Source organism: Natator depressus, chromosome 1 (assembly GCF_965152275.1).
Source record: "Natator depressus isolate rNatDep1 chromosome 1, rNatDep2.hap1, whole genome shotgun sequence".
In the NCBI taxonomy this organism is placed as follows: domain Eukaryota; kingdom Metazoa; phylum Chordata; order Testudines; family Cheloniidae; genus Natator; species Natator depressus.
This window is the reverse complement of record NC_134234.1, coordinates 283,368,273-283,387,117: the sequence shown is the minus strand read 5'-3', so window position 1 is coordinate 283,387,117 and position 18,845 is coordinate 283,368,273. Positions and strand designations below refer to the sequence as shown.

Genomic DNA, 18,845 nt, shown 5'->3' with positions numbered 1-18,845 from the left:
GGGTTCTCTTAGCAGCAATGCACTGTCGGAAGCTGGCTACTTTTGAAGACAGGATGCTGGAATAGATGAACCATTTACCAATATAGCAATTTATATGCTCTTGTGGAGATGACCTGTCACTCTGTTTTCTAACAAAAATATAGAGTAATGGCCCCCCACAAGACCTCTGGCAGCCTGTTTGCAGAGGCAAAATCATCTCTCCTCCTCCTGATGACCTGTCAGCTTCAGTGAAACCACTTTGAACTCCCTCTTCCGGAGCAGCTCTCCTCCTGCCTCACTTGTCACTGGAAGAGCAGTGCAGGGAAGTCAGAGGGAGCTTCAAAACCCCCTAAATAGAAGCAGGCCCTAGATTTTATCAGAAGTTCCCTTACCTGCACCCTTTGATGCATGTGAGGCTTGATTTTTTTCTAGGTGGTGTCCCTCAGGCTCCCAGCTGTTCCATGGAGGTGGGGAGGAGGGGGAAAGAGTACTTGTGTTCCTCTGTCCACCTTCCCACAGAGCCTCTCAGGGCTGTTGCTATCAGAAGGGAACACGTGGTGTTTGAAGCAGTATTGCAGTTTGGCCTTATCCACTCCACAGGACACAGGGAAACTGCAGAGGGCCAAGGCCTCAGTCTGCAAAAGGGAAGAAAAAGTGGAAAATTAATCAAGGACCCCCAAATTGGATTGATCTCTGGTTGAAATGATTTAAAAGGATGAGTGCATGGACACTCATCAGGAGCCCTGCTCTGACAAAATGAATCCAGCCCTGTTTCTAGAGCGCACAACTCATGTGGGGTCTGTACAAAGCTGACAGTTCAGTTTGTTTCTTGCAGGGTAAATGAAGATGTGGTTTCTGGCAGACCACTGGAAATGTTTTAATCAAGATTAAATGTTTGGTTTGTTTTTTTTAAAGAGATGCTTTAGCGCAAGAACAATTATTGGACTTCATGCAGGACTTATATAAGAAAGTCCAATGGCCTGTGTTATGCAAGAAGGCACACTGGACTATCACAATGGTCCCCTTTTGGCCTTTCATAGATTTTTTTTTAATCAGCTTGGCTTTGCAAATACTTCTCTCAATAGTCCATCCAAACTTTGGTATTAATGAAGTAGGTGGGTCTTACATTTTCTAAGGCATGATAAATTGTTTACTTTATTTCTCACATATATTTTGGCTACATAGAAGTTACCTGAAAACATAGCTAGGGAATTGATTTTTTATTTATTTATTTATTTATTTATTTAAAGAAATCATGTTGTTCTGTGCTGTACAAGAATCAGCTACTGGGACAGTCTGCCAAGGAGTATTAACAGTGTGGGAAACAGACACAGAACAATAAGCACTGGGGGAAGATAATTTTGTCAGACACTTGGAGGGATGGTTTCGGTGATAAAGATATCAGAATGGCAACAGAGGGTTGGTAAGAGTGCCTGAGGTGGGAGATCAGGTTGGGAACAAGTTTTAACTGTCAGGATGGAAAGGAAAGGTCAGACGTCCAAAATAGGGAGAAGTATCATGATTTAATGACAGCCTGGAGGGGTAGTGAGGAGTTGTCAGAGAAGGTACAGAATGTAAACCTGAGAGATGAGGAGGATGGTTGAAGGAGGAAGAGTGGAGGGCTGAGGAGGAAAGAATAGAGCTCTCTTTTGATCAGGTTGAGTTGGAGCAGGTACTGAGCCATAAAAATTCCCCTTACCACCTCCTTATACACAGCCTGGTGTGTGCCCGATTAGAAAAACAGCTCCATTAAGCAGGTGTTAATCCGGGTGCGTTTATATTGGTGCAGCAAAGGTTGAGCAGACCCAGACCTCCAGAATCTGTCCAAAGATATTTTTCCCACTAACAGAAACTCTCTGCCTCTGCTGGAGTAAAGCTAAAGAGTAGTTGCAGACGGTTTCCAAACATAGTTCTTCCCTTCACCCATTGATGGGAACTTGCTGCCATTTTATTTGCTGGTCCTGTTCATCACTGCTGAATAAGTCACAGGAAAACACTACATTCTCTACTGCTTCCCTTCAGACTGCATTCATTGCACGTCTTGCACTTCTGCATCTGTTCAAAGGGACACTCCAATTGGGGAAACTTGGAAGAGAGAAGCTCCCCATCAGGAGGGTTTGTCTACTTTACAGAGAGTGACCCATTGTGAATGATTGATGTTAACAGTGGGTGTAGCTGAACCTATGCTGAGGACTATTCAGCAGCAACCATACACAAGGTCAAACCACGTGAAGCACCAGTTCCAAAAACTTTGTCTCTGTTCAGCAGTGGTTCTGCCATGCTAAGCACCAGGTCACTTTTGTAACAAAGTGAATCCCCCAATAATATTCAGAACAAAAAAAATGCAGTCCAAATATTCCCCTACTTTGACTATTTTAAAATAACAGCCTCCTGCTGCCATCTAGTGGCTAAAATAGTTTGCTTTTAAAGAACAATAAATAGCTCTGCACCAAAATTGATACTTGCTTTTATAGAATTAAGATCACTGTGAGTTGCAGAGGGGGAGCATGGAGCTTGTGCCCACTTTTCCTCTAATGCACTCCCCTTATTTTTCTTGGGGGTTTTATTATGTAGAAAGGAGACCTATATGATTTTTTTTTAAACCTGAATTTTTGCACTTAAATTTAAGTCTTTTCTGCTTTAAAAGCCATTATATTGATGAGATGACGAGTGAAAGTGTGGCTTCAGAAGAGACTTAAAGTTGAGCACCGAGAGGGAAGGGATTTTTAATTGGACTATTTGAAATTGTTAACACCTGTCAGACTTTAGTCAGTGTTTTGGAGAAATGTTGAAATTGTTACACGTTTGACACCCATCTGTAAAGTCCCAAGAGCTACTCCAGCAAAAACCAGGCTTGGACCTGTTCTATACTTAAAAATTAGGTTGACATAGCTACCATGCTCAGAGGTGTGAGAAATTCACCGCCCTGAGCGCTGTAGTTAAGCCGACTTAGTAGCTAGGTCAATGGAAGAATTCTTTTGTCGACCTAGCGGTATCTGTGACCTGGGTATGTGGATTACCACAGCAATGGAGCAATCCCATTTCTCATTGTGGAAGCACCTACTCTAAGGCTCTACAGTGGCATAGCTGCAGTGCTCCAACTGTAACTACTGCTGTAATGCCCGTAGTGGAGGCATGGCCTTGGTACTCCTGATCTATCCCAGTTTTAAGAAGTCAACCTGACCGTCACCTCCTCTTCTCTCTCCTTCCCACTCACCTTCAAAAACCCAAAACAAAGATGAGTAAAACATTTTCATGCCTTTATAAAGTATACAAAGTTCTTATTTCTTAGCCTACGTTGTAAAAAGCAGCTGTCACCTTTTGAGCACTAGGTTCATTCAGGTTTATCTGCATAGTGTTTCAGAGTATGTTTATAGTATCTTTCATGCTGAAATGATGTGCAAACTAGATACAAACAAGCATCACTTTGCCCCTGAAATACGCTTTCCAAGGTTCAGAACTGCATAGACAGCAGGAAATGAAGTTTTTGGCTAAGGCTACTGTGGCAAACACTTACTTTTACAGAAGATGACATGGGATTGGTAGACGTGTGTAGAGGAGACAGTTTGAAAGAATTGGCCCTCTAGGGATACATACTTGTGGTTTCAGAGAGTCTATATATTTCAAACCTGATGCTTAGAACACTGAGGCATCCCCTTTTTTGGTTTACCATCTGCTCGCTAGTGACAGAAACAGAACTAGTCACCACCACCTTTTACAAATTTCAGATTGTGCTTCACTGAAATGTGTGGCTTTACCTGGATGTGTTACAGCTCTTCACCCTGCAGAAAGGGGGATAAAACAGGGACCATTTATGGGTCAAGCTGTACAAGTCTCGGACTCCCACCTCAAAAGGCCAATTGGTGCCTGTACGTGATTAAAACTGCAGTCTCACCTTTGTAAATCAGTCTTCCTGGAATCTTTACAACACAGGAGTTGACAGCTACCGCTACAGTACATGCTTTTGAAACGAATGGGTAACAGAAAAGGGTGATCAAGACAAAACAGCCAACTTAGTGTCTTAGAATAAACTTTTGGAAATAACGTGTGAACTAATGTTTTTAAAAGTGCTTTGAAGTGCTTATCTTTGCATGAAAGGATAAGAAGTGCAAATGTCTTATTACTGGCATAAAAATAAATGGAATCTCCCATCTACACCAATTTTCTCTATGAACAAAGTTCTGTCTTCTCCTTCTGGAGCTGGAAGCATTCCTTCCATGGATTGGCAGTAATTGTACTGTATTTTGGAGACCAGAGAAAATCATATTGTGTACGACTGATCCCCAGTATGAGCCCCTACTTTTTAAAAACTGGCCCCATTTAGTGAAGTTACTTGAAAAACTAATTATGCTTTTTATTCCAAATGAATCTGGAAATAAAACTGAGTTACATCCAGGTTGTTGTTTTAATTCAGCATTTATGGTCATAATATTAACAACAAGTTTGGCTTAGTATTTGTGAGCAGCTCTGATACCTCATTGAAGAGCCAGGCAAGGCTTAGGTAAAATCACTTTATTTAAAGAGAGACAATTGGCATGGCACCAAAACAAAAAGCCCTCCCATCCTTAAGTAAGTATCACAGCCTATCAGGAAAGCTGGCAGCCTGAAGTTCAGTACCAGAGCCATACTTTGTGGTATCTCTAGCCTTGCTTTGAGAGGGCTCTGCGCCTGTTCCGATTGGTTCTCTTTCTACGGCCCTGATCCTGCAGTGAGCTATGCTGGGGTCTACCCACATGGAGCTCATCATGCAAGACCAGCACCTGGGAAATTATTCATAATCCCCCCCCACACAAATGAATTAAAATCTTCCTCCTTTATTTAAAAAAAAAAACCAACTCCAATTACCTCTCAGTAAGCAAGTACACTTAAGTTAATGTAAAAATAATTCTGAAACCCACAGTCTTCAGTTTTCCTATTCATAAGCGAAGATACAACAAAATGATAGGCCAACTCCTGAACATCAGAACCCAGCAAGTGTAGGGTTAGGGTTGATATTGCCTTCTTAGGTGTAGAACTTTTCAGCCTCTGTCTGCATCTCTGTTACAGGGAGCTCCTAAACACAAGGAGGACTGCCGGAGCAAGAAACTATTGTCCTAGCTCTCAAGGGCAATGCTATAACACAAACAAACATTCAGTCAAACAACACGATACAGTAGCTTTTAATAATCAATCTGTAGTTCACCATCCCTCTCTGGATTGTATCTAGTGCATGACTGACCTCTTAATATTTACTTTTCCCTAGAAATAAGACTTTCATATTCAAAATTCCCTTTAAGAGTACAGAGCTTTAAAATTATCCCTCTTTTGCCACTGCAGTCCCTGTCTCAGGATAGGAGTTGTGTGTTTCATGATTACCCTGGGTCACAGCAAACAAAGAGCGTATTGGACAACAAATGAACAGAGCCACCCACACGTTCCTACTTGTACACCGAACAGACTAGCCTTGTCCAGGAGAATTGCCCATTGTGATGCCCAGTATCAGTAACTGAGCAGCTGAACTGCTGCTGAACACGGTTTAACTGCACTGTATAACAGAGACCTGTGTGCTTCCTGTTCCATGTATCTCTACTGCTCTCCCCTGGGAGTCATTGGGCATATTATTTACACTATGCCTTTAAATCAAACACAAAATACCAAGCCACTTGCCAGTTTGTACCTGTGACAAAGTTCCTCCTCTGCGTTGGTGGATCCTGCGCTTTTGGCAGATTTGCTCACCTCAGATGTTCACGGCAGCCCTCAGTTTGGCTGCTTCTGCTACAGGCTCAGACCTGCTGTTCACTCAGCTAACCTCATCACCGGACAACATGGGGGAAATGGAGAACAATCTCCACAGTCTCTGTTGTCCAACCTAGTGGGTCGGTGACAGGCCAGATCCCTTTCCAAATTAGACCTTCCCTGCTGGTGTTGCTCACAGACCAGGTCAACCCTCTTGTGTCGATCAGGAGTTGGGGGCATGGGGAGAACCCTGGCCCGCCCTCTACACCGGGTTCCAGCCCAGGGCCCTGTGGATAGCAACTGTCTACATCTTCTGTATCAGCTGCGTGACAGCTACAACTCCAACTCCCTGGGCTACCTCCCCATGGTCTCCCCCCGGCACCTTCTTTATCCTCACCGCAGGATCTTCCTCCTGAGGCCTGATCATGCTTGTAATCCTCAGTCTTCCAGCAGCACACCTTCTTACTCCTTGCATTGTGCCCCACCCCCACCTAACTGATGGGAGGTCCTTTTTAAAGCAGGTGTCCTAGTTAGTCTGCCTGCCATAATTGATTCTAGCAGGTGCCTGATTGCTCTAGTGCAGCCCCTGCTCTCCTCACTCAGGGATCAGAAAACTATTCATCCGGTGGCCAGTATATGTGCCTTCTACCAGACTCCTGACCCCACTGGTCTGGGTCTGTCACAGTACCTCATATTTGCTTTATACACAGAAAGGCCTATTGATCATGAAAATCAAGCCTGGGGGGCTGAGGGCCTTGGTTTTGGCTTTTTACAAGTAAATGTAGATGGATGATTTCACGCAGACTATTTGCAGATCTTAGTGTTTTTTCTAAATCAGCTGCTAGGGGCTGGACTGTGCCTAACTGCTGTACAAGGGTGGGAGATCATGTGCAGCAGCCCAGAAGGGGCTCAAGTCCATTGGCCTGTTTTCTCCTGCCATTCCCCCTGCCTGCTGATAAACTAATCTGCCCAGCTGCAGCAAGAGTATGCTAATCCTGCCTGTGGAGTGGGGCATATATTCCCCCTCCATGCCAGGGAGGTCAATAGGATTGCCAACTTTGGTTGGATGAATTCCTGGAGGTTTCATCACGACTTTATCTTTAATTCAAGTTTAATCTTTAATTCCTGGAGACTCTAGGACAATCCTGGATGGTTGGCAACCCGAGAGGCCCAAGCACCACCTGCTATTCTCCCTGGTGCAGTGCTGCTCTGTCCCACCTCCCACCATGGAGCTGTGCATATGAGACACAGTCTGGTCCGTAGCGGTTACAGAATCACATCCTGCTGCAACGTGCACCGGCCAGCAGCAGTTTTCAGTCTCATTGTGCAGAAGTTCCGTTTAATTAAGGCCTTGTTTCTCTACAGAGTCCTTTTTTTCCTCTCTCTTTTCATCAGCCCAATGCTAGTATCTCCATCAGTCCCTGACACTTATTGCTGAGCGGTCTGTCACTTTTCATGTGATCTTGCCATTTTTAATCCCAGTCCGCACTGAACAAGGTGTGGTTCAAATACTACATTTCAGTAGCTTTTACTAGGAGCTTTCACGCTGGAGGTAGCATTCAAACCTACCAATACATCCATTTCGTGCATTTTATCTCTTAATTATCAAAGTTTTTTGAGTAGTTTCAAAAAAAAAAAATTGAGTCTCTCTCTCTCACCAGTCTTCTCCCGATGCCCTCATCCCGCAGCAATGCGATAATACGGCTGTGACCTGGCTTTTCTGTCTAAGGTAGCGTGCTGATGGTAGAAGGGGAGGAACGTGATCACTTTACTGCGGGGCCAAAGGAGAAGCTGAGCTTCCCCGAATTGCATAGAATCAAAGAATCTCAGGGTTGGACGAGACCTCAGGAGGTCATCTAGTCCAACCCCCTGCTCAAAGCAGGACCAATCCCCAACTAAATCATCCCAGCCAGGGCGTTTTTCAAGCCGGGCCTTAAAAACCTCTAAGGAAGGAGATTCCACCACCTCCCTAGGTAACCCATTCCCGTGCTTCACCACCCTCCTAGTGAAATAGTGTTTCCTAATATCCAACCTAGACCTCCCTCACTGCAACTTGAGACCATTGCTCCTTGTTCTGTCATCTGCCACCACTGAATTTAATACTTATTTTGCAAAGGTTTGGAGAAATGACTGTTCCGTGTACTGAAGCATGCGTGAACCCCCCTTCGCTCACAGCTGAGCATGAGGAACTAGAAGGAGAAGTGGTGCACTTTTTAACCGAAGTCTTAAATAGCCAGGCCATGCAATATGCACAGGCAATTGTGGGGAGAAATTCTCCCCTCTCTGCTACTCAGTGGCAGTTACTGCAGCTCAATGGCTGGAGGAGCCTCCCCGCCTTTATATTCTCCTTGTCCCTGTTGTGGGGAGGATCCTGTGATGCACATCAGCGGATGCTGTGGTCCTATCCCTGCAGAGCAGGGCTTTGCGCTGGGCATGAAGTGCACCTCTCAAATCGCCTTCCTTCCCATGCAGTTGAACTGCATCAGTTCTGCTGCCAGAGGATCCCTCCATTGCCAGAGAAGCTGGGATTGTCCCGGAGTCTGCAAAACAGGGTCTATGGACAAACCTGCTGTAATGCACCACGTTGACCCTGTGGTTCAAGGATAGTCTGTGGATCCGGGGTGGCTGAGGAATTTACCTACCACTCAGCTTATGCAACAGATTTCATCTGCTACTGTGGTTATTCTGAAATTGCACATGCACATCAAGCCATTCTACTGAATGCTGCTGCAGTTCCCCCTGGGGCTGACCGGCCTCCACAAAGCTGACCAAACGGGGTTAGCTCCCATAGAGATGCTTAATGGTGTGACAGCTGGTTCATGTGGCCATTGTGAGATGAATTGATCTTTCTCACATCCTTCTTTCAGTCAATGAATGAGATCACCCGGTAGCTGAGTGGCAACGTTTTTGGCACGAAGCAACAGGGAGGTGGGGTGAGCATGATGTTATTTAGACTAGGCGAGCCAGAGCAAAGAGCAGTAACTTCACAGTAAATGCTCTGCGCGGCAGACTCCGGTATCAGTGAAAATTATAGGGGGGAATGGAACCACAGCTGCAGCAGCATGTTGGTGTGATGCTGCTGCTCCTGTTGGGCCATCAGAGCAATAGCCTTACTTGCACTAATGCAGCTTTTGTCCTGGAGCATGGCATAGTGTCCACCTATAGTCTTTTCTTGGGTACTAATGTTTGGCTGCTACTCCTCATCGGTGTGTGCCGGTCTATCATGATCGCCATTGGGGAGGGGGGAGCTTGTTTATGTGTAGATGAATTAACATGTCAGAAGAATCCTTCTTTCCCAATTGGAAAGAAAGCAGCATCTTTTACGTGCACCACCAGCCCCACCTTCTGGTTCGGAGAGCCTCCCAGATGCTTGGTCTTCCTATTATGTTTGGTAAATTACACCTATGTCTGTGGGCAGCCACATTCTGAGGTTTGGAATGGAATGGCCACGCTGGAAGGGAGCCAATTCTGAGGAATTTATCCTGTAGCCCCCTAGGCCAAGCCTTCTGGCTATGGTCCTTTGGTGATAGTGCTCAGACAGAGGCACATTCTTCTTTTGGGAATGCAGAATTGTCCTTGCTGCTCTTCACTTTCTTCATGTTATGAGGACTGTTTCTCATGCCACATCAGATCGAGAGACCTTTTCAGGAGGTCGTCTCTCTCTCCCCTCTCCCCCCCAGTGGACACCGTGATCAGTGTGAGTCACGAAGAGTAGTAGAAGAAGTATGAAAATTCTACAGGGCAGTAGCCTCCGGGCCATATGGAGAGTGACTATGCCTATAATATGAGGCTTCTTTAGACTCTCAACTGCTGGGGAGGAAAAAACTGCTCTCAGGCCATGAAATTACAATCTAGAATCTCAAAACATGGGAGACTAATAGGCACTAATTATTTTCTGACTATTTCAGAGAGAGAGAGAGAAATGAAATGCAGTCTCCTTCCAGAGAAATGTGAATTGAAATGGCTCTGATCAAAGGGTAGCTGGAGAAATACCATCTAACTATTGCCAAACAATCCACTTAAGGAAAAGAAAAAGTGCCTTGAAATGTTTGTTGCTAGCAAACATTTCAAGAAATTCACATGCTCAACTTTGACATTAACACGTTTCATGTATACAGAAGCTTCAGTTTAGCTTGAAAAAAAGATGTTTCGGGTATTATTAATTTTTGAGTTCGATATTTGGTACAACTCTACAGAAAACTCAAGGTGACAGGTGGAGATTAGCCTGTTTTCTCAGGGGTCATTTATGCTTTTTTGTCTGCTTGGCTATAACCATATTATTTCTAATCCACACCTTGCTGCAGAACCATGCGTCAAAATCCTGACCTTTCAGAAAACAACCAAGAAAAACAACCAAAAAAAACTAACAACCACCCCCTTTCCAGCTTTCACGGCAGTAAAAATACCTTAAAAGTATGCACAGTGGGAATCAATTCAGTGGTGCCTTCCAGAATCTGCACACAACCAGAAACAATAGCTCAGAGGGGTGTGAACAGCTCCATTGTTCTTAATATTACGTTAATTCTGAAGCCTTAAGATGACATTTGAAGCATTAACATTGTAAATTATTTTAATGAGGATCATTTTAATAGAAACCTCCAGCCTATTTCCTTACCCCACATTTCCAACCTGCCCAAGCTGCAAAAAGCACCCAGCTGCCCATCCCTCCAGTTTTCTCCTGCCCGAAGCTCCTGTTTCCCTCTTGATAACTTCTACAATGCAGTTGTGATGAGCAGGAGGGGATCTGCAGGGGCTTGTGGGAGCCCTTTTTTAAAAGCAGGTGGCTTTGCAGGTCCAGGAGGGAGAATTTTGGCTTTTGTTTAAAATAAAAAGTGAGTCTTTAGGCCTTCTAATTGCACAAATAACCTGGAGACTATAAATTGATGTACAGTAATTGCTAGGGTAGAAAGGAATAAACAGCTTGGTTCATCTCTGAAGATCCTTTCCTGTCGCCCATACACACACTTTACTGACGTAAAATGAATAAATAAAGTATAAGTGGGTGGATGGATGGGGTGTACCTGAATAGTCATCTTACTAATTCTTCTCAAAATCCTTACATCATCCCTGCTGGTGTGCTCATAATGAAGATAACTCAGTGACCCCGGAGGGCATTTATTTCACTGGTCCTCCAGAATGATACAGCTGCTTGTTAAAATGTTTAGCCCCCTTTGAAGCTAGGAGCCAGCCAGCTGATTGATGATGCTCACTCAGGAAGCTCCTGCACCTAAAGTTGGGTGACATTTTTCAGCCAAAACTTTTTTCAGGGAAAAATGCGGATTCAGTGACACCAAAGAGTTTTGCGAATTCGTGTGGATTTCACCAAAGTGTTCGTTTTGAATAAAAACAAACAAAAAATCCAAAAGACTCTTAAATGTTTAATTTTTGTTTCAAAAATTCCTTTAATTTTAGCTAAAAAATTCAAGAACATTTTAAAAGAGTTAAAATCAAAACAAAACATTTTGTTTGATCAGAAATGAATTTTGTTTTACTTTTTCATTTGCTGGAAATTTTCATTTTCTGTCTGACCCAAAACCAACTTTTTTTCCATTTTTCAAAATTGGCAACAAACCAAAAAATCCATTCTTTATCCTGTGCTAGCCACACCCCAATGCCTGGTGTGAGCGCTTTTCAAGGGAATTCCCCCCTGCATCCTCTAGCATTTTGCTAAGTCCTCGCATCCCCCAATCCTTGCTGGCCACTGTGCCAGGGTGGGAGGTAAACTGGTACACCAGGGTAGTGCAGCTGCACAGCATGGGCATCTAGAAACCCTCCCCTTTCCCCCTAACGCCTGAATAGGAAGAGCTGGTATGGGAAGGGCTTGGCGCCCTACTCCCTTCCATCACCACACAAAGAACATCCACTCTCTAATCTGACTCCCATCACAGGCAGGAGATACCCCCTTCCTGACCCCAAACAGCCACCGGAGACCCACTCCCACACCTACCCCTCATGTCAGAGAAGAGCCATCTACTTTAAGAAACAAAGGGGACTCAATTCCCAACCACCCATCAACACAGAAGGGACAACTCCCAGGCTGCAGGACATCACCCCTACCTACCAGAATTGCTGCCATCAGAGGCCACAGGACAGCCACCTGCCATCATTGCTACTTCTGTCAGGAAGAGCTGCCAGGTAGGGGAACCACCTCAAGGAGCCTTCTATGAGATGGTGGGTTGGGGAAAACGTAGTGAGTCAAGAGGTGATGGGCCAGGAAAAGGGTGGTGGTGGAGTTTTCTGTCGTTGAGGATTGTTTGTTGGGGGAAAGGGTGTAGAAATGAAGTTTTATGTTTGGGGGCATGGGGAGGGTAAGGGGGAGTATTTTACCCTGGGAATGGCACACTTTTGAGGGAGCCCACTGTTAAAATGGCAGCACAGCCCTGCTTCTGAAGACTTAAGAAGAGTTAGCAAGAATGGTTTAAACTCCAGTCAGATTCCAGTGGGGTGATTCCATTCTGGTTATCTAAGTTCAGCTAGAACTTGCAACGAACACAGAATTCTTCACTGTCGTGCTGCTGTACAGTGTTTAAAGGTTTTCAGTGCCAGCGGTGGCTGCATTCAACAGTGGATGCAACGTTCTCTGATTACAGTTTTGTAACTAGTCTGGTGCTTTGGCTTTTTGGAGAAAAACACAATATAAATGTCTATCACATACAAAGACTCAAAGGTCAGACTATAAATACCCCCCAAATCAACATTTAAAATGACAGGGTTGGGGTTTTATCTTCACTAAATTGCCATGGTTGACATTTTTCATACTTCATGAAGTTAGGAATTCCTGAACAACATTGTTTAGGGCTCTCCTGGCTGGCCATACATTGTATGGAAAAGAACTCTCCAACTTCAGGCCAGATCATCAGCAGATGTAAATTGGTGTAGCTCCATTGAAGTCACGGATTTGTTCCAGCTCAGCATCTGGCCCTTGGTCTTCAGTGTTTCAGCCAGCCTGGGAAAGGAATAGCACTGCATAGCAATGCTATGCAGAACATGTGCTTAGCCCCCGCTGCCAGGGACTTAAGGAAAGGGGAAGCATCTTGAACCAGTAATCCCTTTGGCTGCACTGGTGTTGATGGCCTCTGGGGAGAGCCCCATAGCTATCAATGGGAGTTAAGCACTTAAATACCATACAGGATCTGGGCCTAGGGCTCCCAAGTCTTTAGAATAGTAAGTAGAAGAAAAAATGTGAAAGGAAAGATCTTGTTGGTCCAAAAATGGCTTGAAGGATCCTGTCCTCTCCCCATCCAGGAATAACCTGTGATTTATACTGAAGACAAGGAGTACTTGTGGCACCTTAGAAACTAAGGTGCCACAAGTACTCCTTGTCTTTTTGCGGATTCAGACTAACACGGCTACTACTCTGAAACCTGTCATACTGAAGACAGTATTGGACCTGATATTACACTGGCACAAATGGGACTACAGACATATATTTTTACACCCAGCTTGACAAACTTCACAGTGCTCTGTTTAAATCAAACTGTTGACAGATGAATGAGGAAATGAAACAATGTATGTTTTTCTTTCTTACTGTAAAAGGAGTTAAAAATACTGATTTAGGATTTCCCAACAGGGCTTTCTTCATAGTGTTGTTCTCTTCCCTGCCCGTATTTGCACAATTCTCCTGATTAAGATGAAAAACAATACAGTAGTGTTCTGGGGTGGGTTTTGTTTTCCTATCATGTATAAATTTAGTAAGGTACAAATCTAGGCCTGGAGGCTAAGAATGGAGCATTTTAGCTGTGTTTGTTATGTGGAAACTGTAGCACATATAATCCATCTATGGCATTTTAAATGGCTCTCATCATCGAAGTATGTGAGCACTGCATGCCACCCCCACAAGGTAGGGAGCGAAGGCACACAGAGACCAAACGACAGAGGAAATCTGTGGCAGAATGGGGAATTGAACCCCGTCTCCCCAAGCCAATGCCCCAACCACTGGGCCATCCTTGCTTTCATAATAATAAAGAACAAACCCTGAGTGAAGGAGTCTCTAGTCCATTTGAATATAGTTTTTAGCTTTAGATGTTGGGATGTTACAACATCTGATCAGAGTTCATAATCCCCTCATTTGAAAGGATTACTCTAGGGAAAACTATGTTCAGGTGAAGTTAATGCTGACGGTACATTTCAGCAACTCCAGTGCAATAAATCCCTACAAGCACCTTGTCACTAGCCAAAAGAAATAGATAAACTCGTGAAATTCAGGGAAATTCATACAATGGGAAGTGTGGAAAATCATAGTTGAGGTGCCCAAACTAGATTCAACTCTGGCTAGCACACGATGTACTCAGTCACCTAAATGTGATCTCCAAATTTTTTTTACTTCAGAGTGACAAATACATACACACCCTCCCCCGAATAATGTTTGTTTCTGAACTTCTGCTTTTAAGGTGTCCAATTCATTTCAGGTTTTTTTTAATAAAATCTTCCCTCTCGGGCCTATTTTATCAGTTTCGAAGCTGACATTCCTGGGGTGGGGCACGCTAGCTGGAGTGGCCCAAATCAGGCTTGTGATGGAAATAGAGTGACAACATTAACTATAGCGTGGCTACTGGCATTCTACAGTGTTACAGAAACAGAAATCTCAGGGGCTGAGTCTGTAGTACGTATACAAACAAAATTCCCATTCATGCATGTTTTTTTTAAATTTACAGATCAGAGTCTCCAAAGTACTAGAGGGATTTTAGATGTGCTGTGCCGGCCCTGTTGGTATCAGTGTAAAGAGTGTTAGTGCCCTAATTTAGCACACATCCCTGTAATAAAGGTGGTCTCCCACCACTGGAGAAAATTATATATTATAAACTGTTCCTTTAGGGTTTAAAGCCAGTCATTAGTAAGACTTATTACTGTAAGTCACAAAATAGCTCTTGATCAGAATAGTAACCTAACAATTATACAGAGCATGTCATCTGTAGTTCACAAAAGAGGTAAGTATAAATATGCCCTTTCTGTGTATGGGGAAACTGAGGCGGGGTGAAGTAACTTGCCCACGGTCACCCTGCAGCCCAGGGGCAGAGTTTGAACTAGACTGTAGATCTCCTGGATCTCAGCCCAGTCCTCTGTCCACTAGACCACACTGCAGCTCGAAATACATAGCAGAATTTGCAAATGCCACAGTAAACGATGAGATAATCTTTCAACCCAGCTATCAAAGTATTTGTAGTTTGTCATGCAAAGCTGCTGAAACAAAACATTTTGAAGGTAACAGGATTTTTAGAAACATGCAGATTATATTGGCTCTTGCCTATTCGTTCTTCCATGAACTCCATGCGCTAATCCTGAATTACAAAAGCCAGTCAGAGTTAACCAACAGGAACTGGTCTCTGATCATTAACTCTTTATAAGCCACTGCAACAGCCATCAGAGGATAACCACGTTTGGCCTGTAGGTCCTGAGTCAGAATTGTAGCAGGGATCTGGCAATAAAACACCAGGTGAGTGAGCTCGCCCGTTCCCCATGGCTAAGCGATTTTAACTTCTGGGCAGTGAGCCCAAGAGTATTGAGAAACGTCCAGGCAGCTCATGGCCTGTTTCCACATCGCTCAGGAAATGGAGAGTTCAGGTGTGGCGGAGAGGAGATTACAATCTCACCAGCATCTCTCTTTCCTTTTAGTCTCAGTGGTAGGAGCCTGGGTTTGCTACGCTGCCAGCATGAAGGTTTTACTAAGCCTGGGGCTTTTCCTCCTGCCCCTGGCTGCTCGTGGGAAGATCTGCGAAAGGTGTGAGCTGGCGAGAGCAATGAAAAGGCTTGGGCTGGATGGGTCCCAGGGCTACAGCCTGGGACACTGTCAGTCTGCTGCCTTGGAGGAGATGTCCATGTGGTTCAGAGGGTGGGCAGGTGATTTACCCATTGAATTAATCCTAGACATTAGAGATGGAAAACCCTCCTAGGTTATCTAGTCTATCCTTCTCAGCACAGGCTGGTTCTCTGCAGTGTATCACCTACAGCTGTGCTCAGTCTTGTTTAAAATGTCCCAAGCAATGGGATTACCACTTCTTCCCTGAAACCTTCCCACAGTTTAACAGATTGCACTGTCAGGAACCTTTTCTGACACCAGGCTGAGAGACCCTTCCCCCCATTCTGTTGCATTATTCCTAGTTATAGCCTTTGTACAATCCCACATTTGATGTCTGCACCCTTCTCACGCTCTGCTCTTTGATCCTCACTGCAGCAGAGCAGGGAAACAGGACTTGGGATGCAGACCACAGCACAAGGCCTGGGTGGGAGGATCACCAGCAGCATCTCAAAACCCCAATTCAAATGGGAGAGAGAAGGGTGAGGGCCTTTCTTAATTTCCTATCATCCTTGCTAATCAGTGATTATTCAACCAGTTTGTTTTTAGGGTTTGTTTACCTGTGTTCTGAGCCACAATCCAGAGAGTTAAACACACATGATGTTTATGCATCCCTGAATATCTCAAATCAAAGAATCCTTCTTTCTAACCTGACTAATTCAGATCCACTTACTGTAAATGAGGAAAGAATAAGGGTGCTTTGGTTAAAGTTTACCATCATTGCTAATATTTATGCAGCACCATCCATGGAAACAAAGGTGAGGGCACTAGTGTAGATAAAACTTCAGCAGGTGCTGTGGTTTAGACCTATTTTCAGCAGGACTGGCCAACACAGTATTAATATGCTAATGGCCACTTGGAGCCCTCTCTACAGTTGGTCTTTCACCATTGATCCTCCCCCTGTTGGAAACAGCAGGAAAGAAATGTTCCAACTCACTTAACTGCATTTTATGAGCGTTAAGGCAAAAGGCAACCTTTATTCATTACATGCAGAGCCATTCCCTGCCAGAGAAAAGTTGACATTTCCCCATGTCTTTCCTTAGTAATATTTGTTGGTTTTGATTTGCATGTTAATATTTTCTTTAGAAAGATGTTTCTATCTCTATAGCATTTTACCCCAAATCACTGGTGTTTCCTTCAAAAATATAGGCCCCATGCAGTGTTCAGATGACAATCAAAAGTTTTATATGTAGAATGGTTTTTCTTACTCATCAAATTTAATAAGGATTGTGAATCTCATCAGTATAAAAGGAATAACAACTGGCTGTGTGTACTTTGTATAAAATAATCATTTGCATCATCTACAAACCAGTGATATGGGGTGTTTAGATCCATATTTCTGTAAAATATCAAGCTATGAGGAGTTTTTATCAGCGGAGAAAATACATCCATCTGTGTGCGGTTATTTATTTATTTATTTTAACGGAACCTTCACAGGGGTGTGCACAGCAAGATACGAGAGCAACCTTAACACACGTGCCACGCATTATAACAACCCTTCCAGAAGCACTGACTGTGGGATTTTTCAAATCAACAGCCGCTGGTGATGCAATGATGGCAAGACTCCAAGAGCCAAGAACGGCTGTGGAATCCAGTGTCATGGTAGGTGCAAAGTAATGTGCTTGACACCATCACATTGTTCACTCTGTGTGTGTGTGTGTTATATCCCTTTCTCCCACCAGGGGTCTGTCTCTCTTTTGTATTGGAAGCTCTTCAAAAAAAGGACCATCTGCTCATCTGTGCTTGCACAGTGCCTAACGCCACAGGCCCCATTCTTGGTTGGTCCTTAGATGCCACAGCAATGAAGTTGATTGATTAATAAATAATAATAATAATAAAAGCTAATTTCTGTATTAGTTTTAAGATGACTGATTCAAAAAAATGAAGAGGAAAATGTTTTTTTTTTCTCCCACTGTTTTTACCACTATATTTCTTTTTTAGCCTTACTGGCAGCAGACATTACAGCACGTGTAAACTGTACAAAGAGAATTGTTTGCGCTTCCAATGGCATGAGTGCATGGTATGTTTAAAACTATTACAAGAACTAATAATAGTGACATACTTGTATGTGTCTATGTGTAAACTTAGGGGGAGACTACTTAGAGCAATGTATTTCTTGAACATGTGAGGTTCCCAGGTGTTCAAATCCCAGTTCAAACACCAAGGGAACAAATCCATAACTACCAAGAGCCTCAAGATTATGTCTCTGTGACGCAGCAGTGGGGAGAGAACGTACATCATCTTAGCCTCCTCCAGCTGGAGCTAAAAGGGAATGTGCGTTAGTTCTATTTAGCAGGATAGAGCTTATGGCACAAAACAGAGTAAATTTGATCCCATCCAGTAGAGAGCAGTGGTACAAATACACCAATCTTCTGCGGCAGGAATATCAGCTCCTAAGTGGGCCTTTGACAACCATGTGGCAACCTTTTAGGAAGTGTTGGCAGACTCAAGATTGATTAAGGGATGCATAGCTCCAGGACCCAGTGGGGCCATGCAAAGTAGTCAGGCGCTGTGCCAGGATTGGGCCAGTAGCAAATTACTTGTATATTAGCTTGGCTCGCTGCAGAAAAGTTAATAAATTTAAAGTGTTGTTTTTTCTGGTGGGCGAAGGGGCTCTGCCCTAATGGATGAACTTTCCATAATCAGTTAACATGATTTTTAACTCACACAGGGTGGTGTGGAAAAAGTACTGCAGAGGACGAGATGTCTCCTGGTGGATCAAGGGCTGCAAGCTGTAAAATGTTGGGATTTATACCGGCTTGGTTCCCTTGCAAATAAGCAGCTTTTCACATAGAGCAAAATGTTCCCTCTGCTTGCTTCCCTTTTACAATTAATCATGTTCAAAATAAAACAAACTCAGGAGAAAGGTTTGCAGAGCAACTGACTAGTGAAATGCAAATATTTTACTCCTTGCTGGTAAGACTGTGGATCTTTCTGTGTAACGAGCTATGGTAACTTATTTTGTGTTATACAAAGTTCAAAAGATGTATGATTATATATATTATATATACACATCAAGATAAGTCAGATCTGTTTTTCCTCTGAGATCCTGCTACTATTTTATTGTGCTAATTAGTAGTATTATGTCATCTTGCTGGAGAGCTCACATTCATTACAATCAATAAAATTACTTACTTTGCACATAGTTTTTGTGATTATTGGTTAATATACAAGAGAAACTGAATATGAGATTGGGCCCTTGAAGAACTGGCCCTGGCACTATGAAATAAAGAATGTGAGAGAATCATGTCATTAGGGAGACCTACATGGTTTATCTCTTGAGTATCATAGTTTGTAAAAATATGGTGGGGAATTGTAATGTGTTATAAATAATTATATTCCAAAAACACACACATGG

At 43.6% G+C, this 18,845-nt stretch overlaps 1 pseudogene; it reads left to right on the top strand.

Moving 5' to 3' along the window:
• Nucleotides 1–8,734: 8,734 nt before the first annotated feature.
• On the top strand, nucleotides 8,735–18,577 carry LOC141989896 (uncharacterized; annotated as a pseudogene).
• The last annotated feature ends 268 nt before the right edge of the window (nucleotides 18,578–18,845 follow it).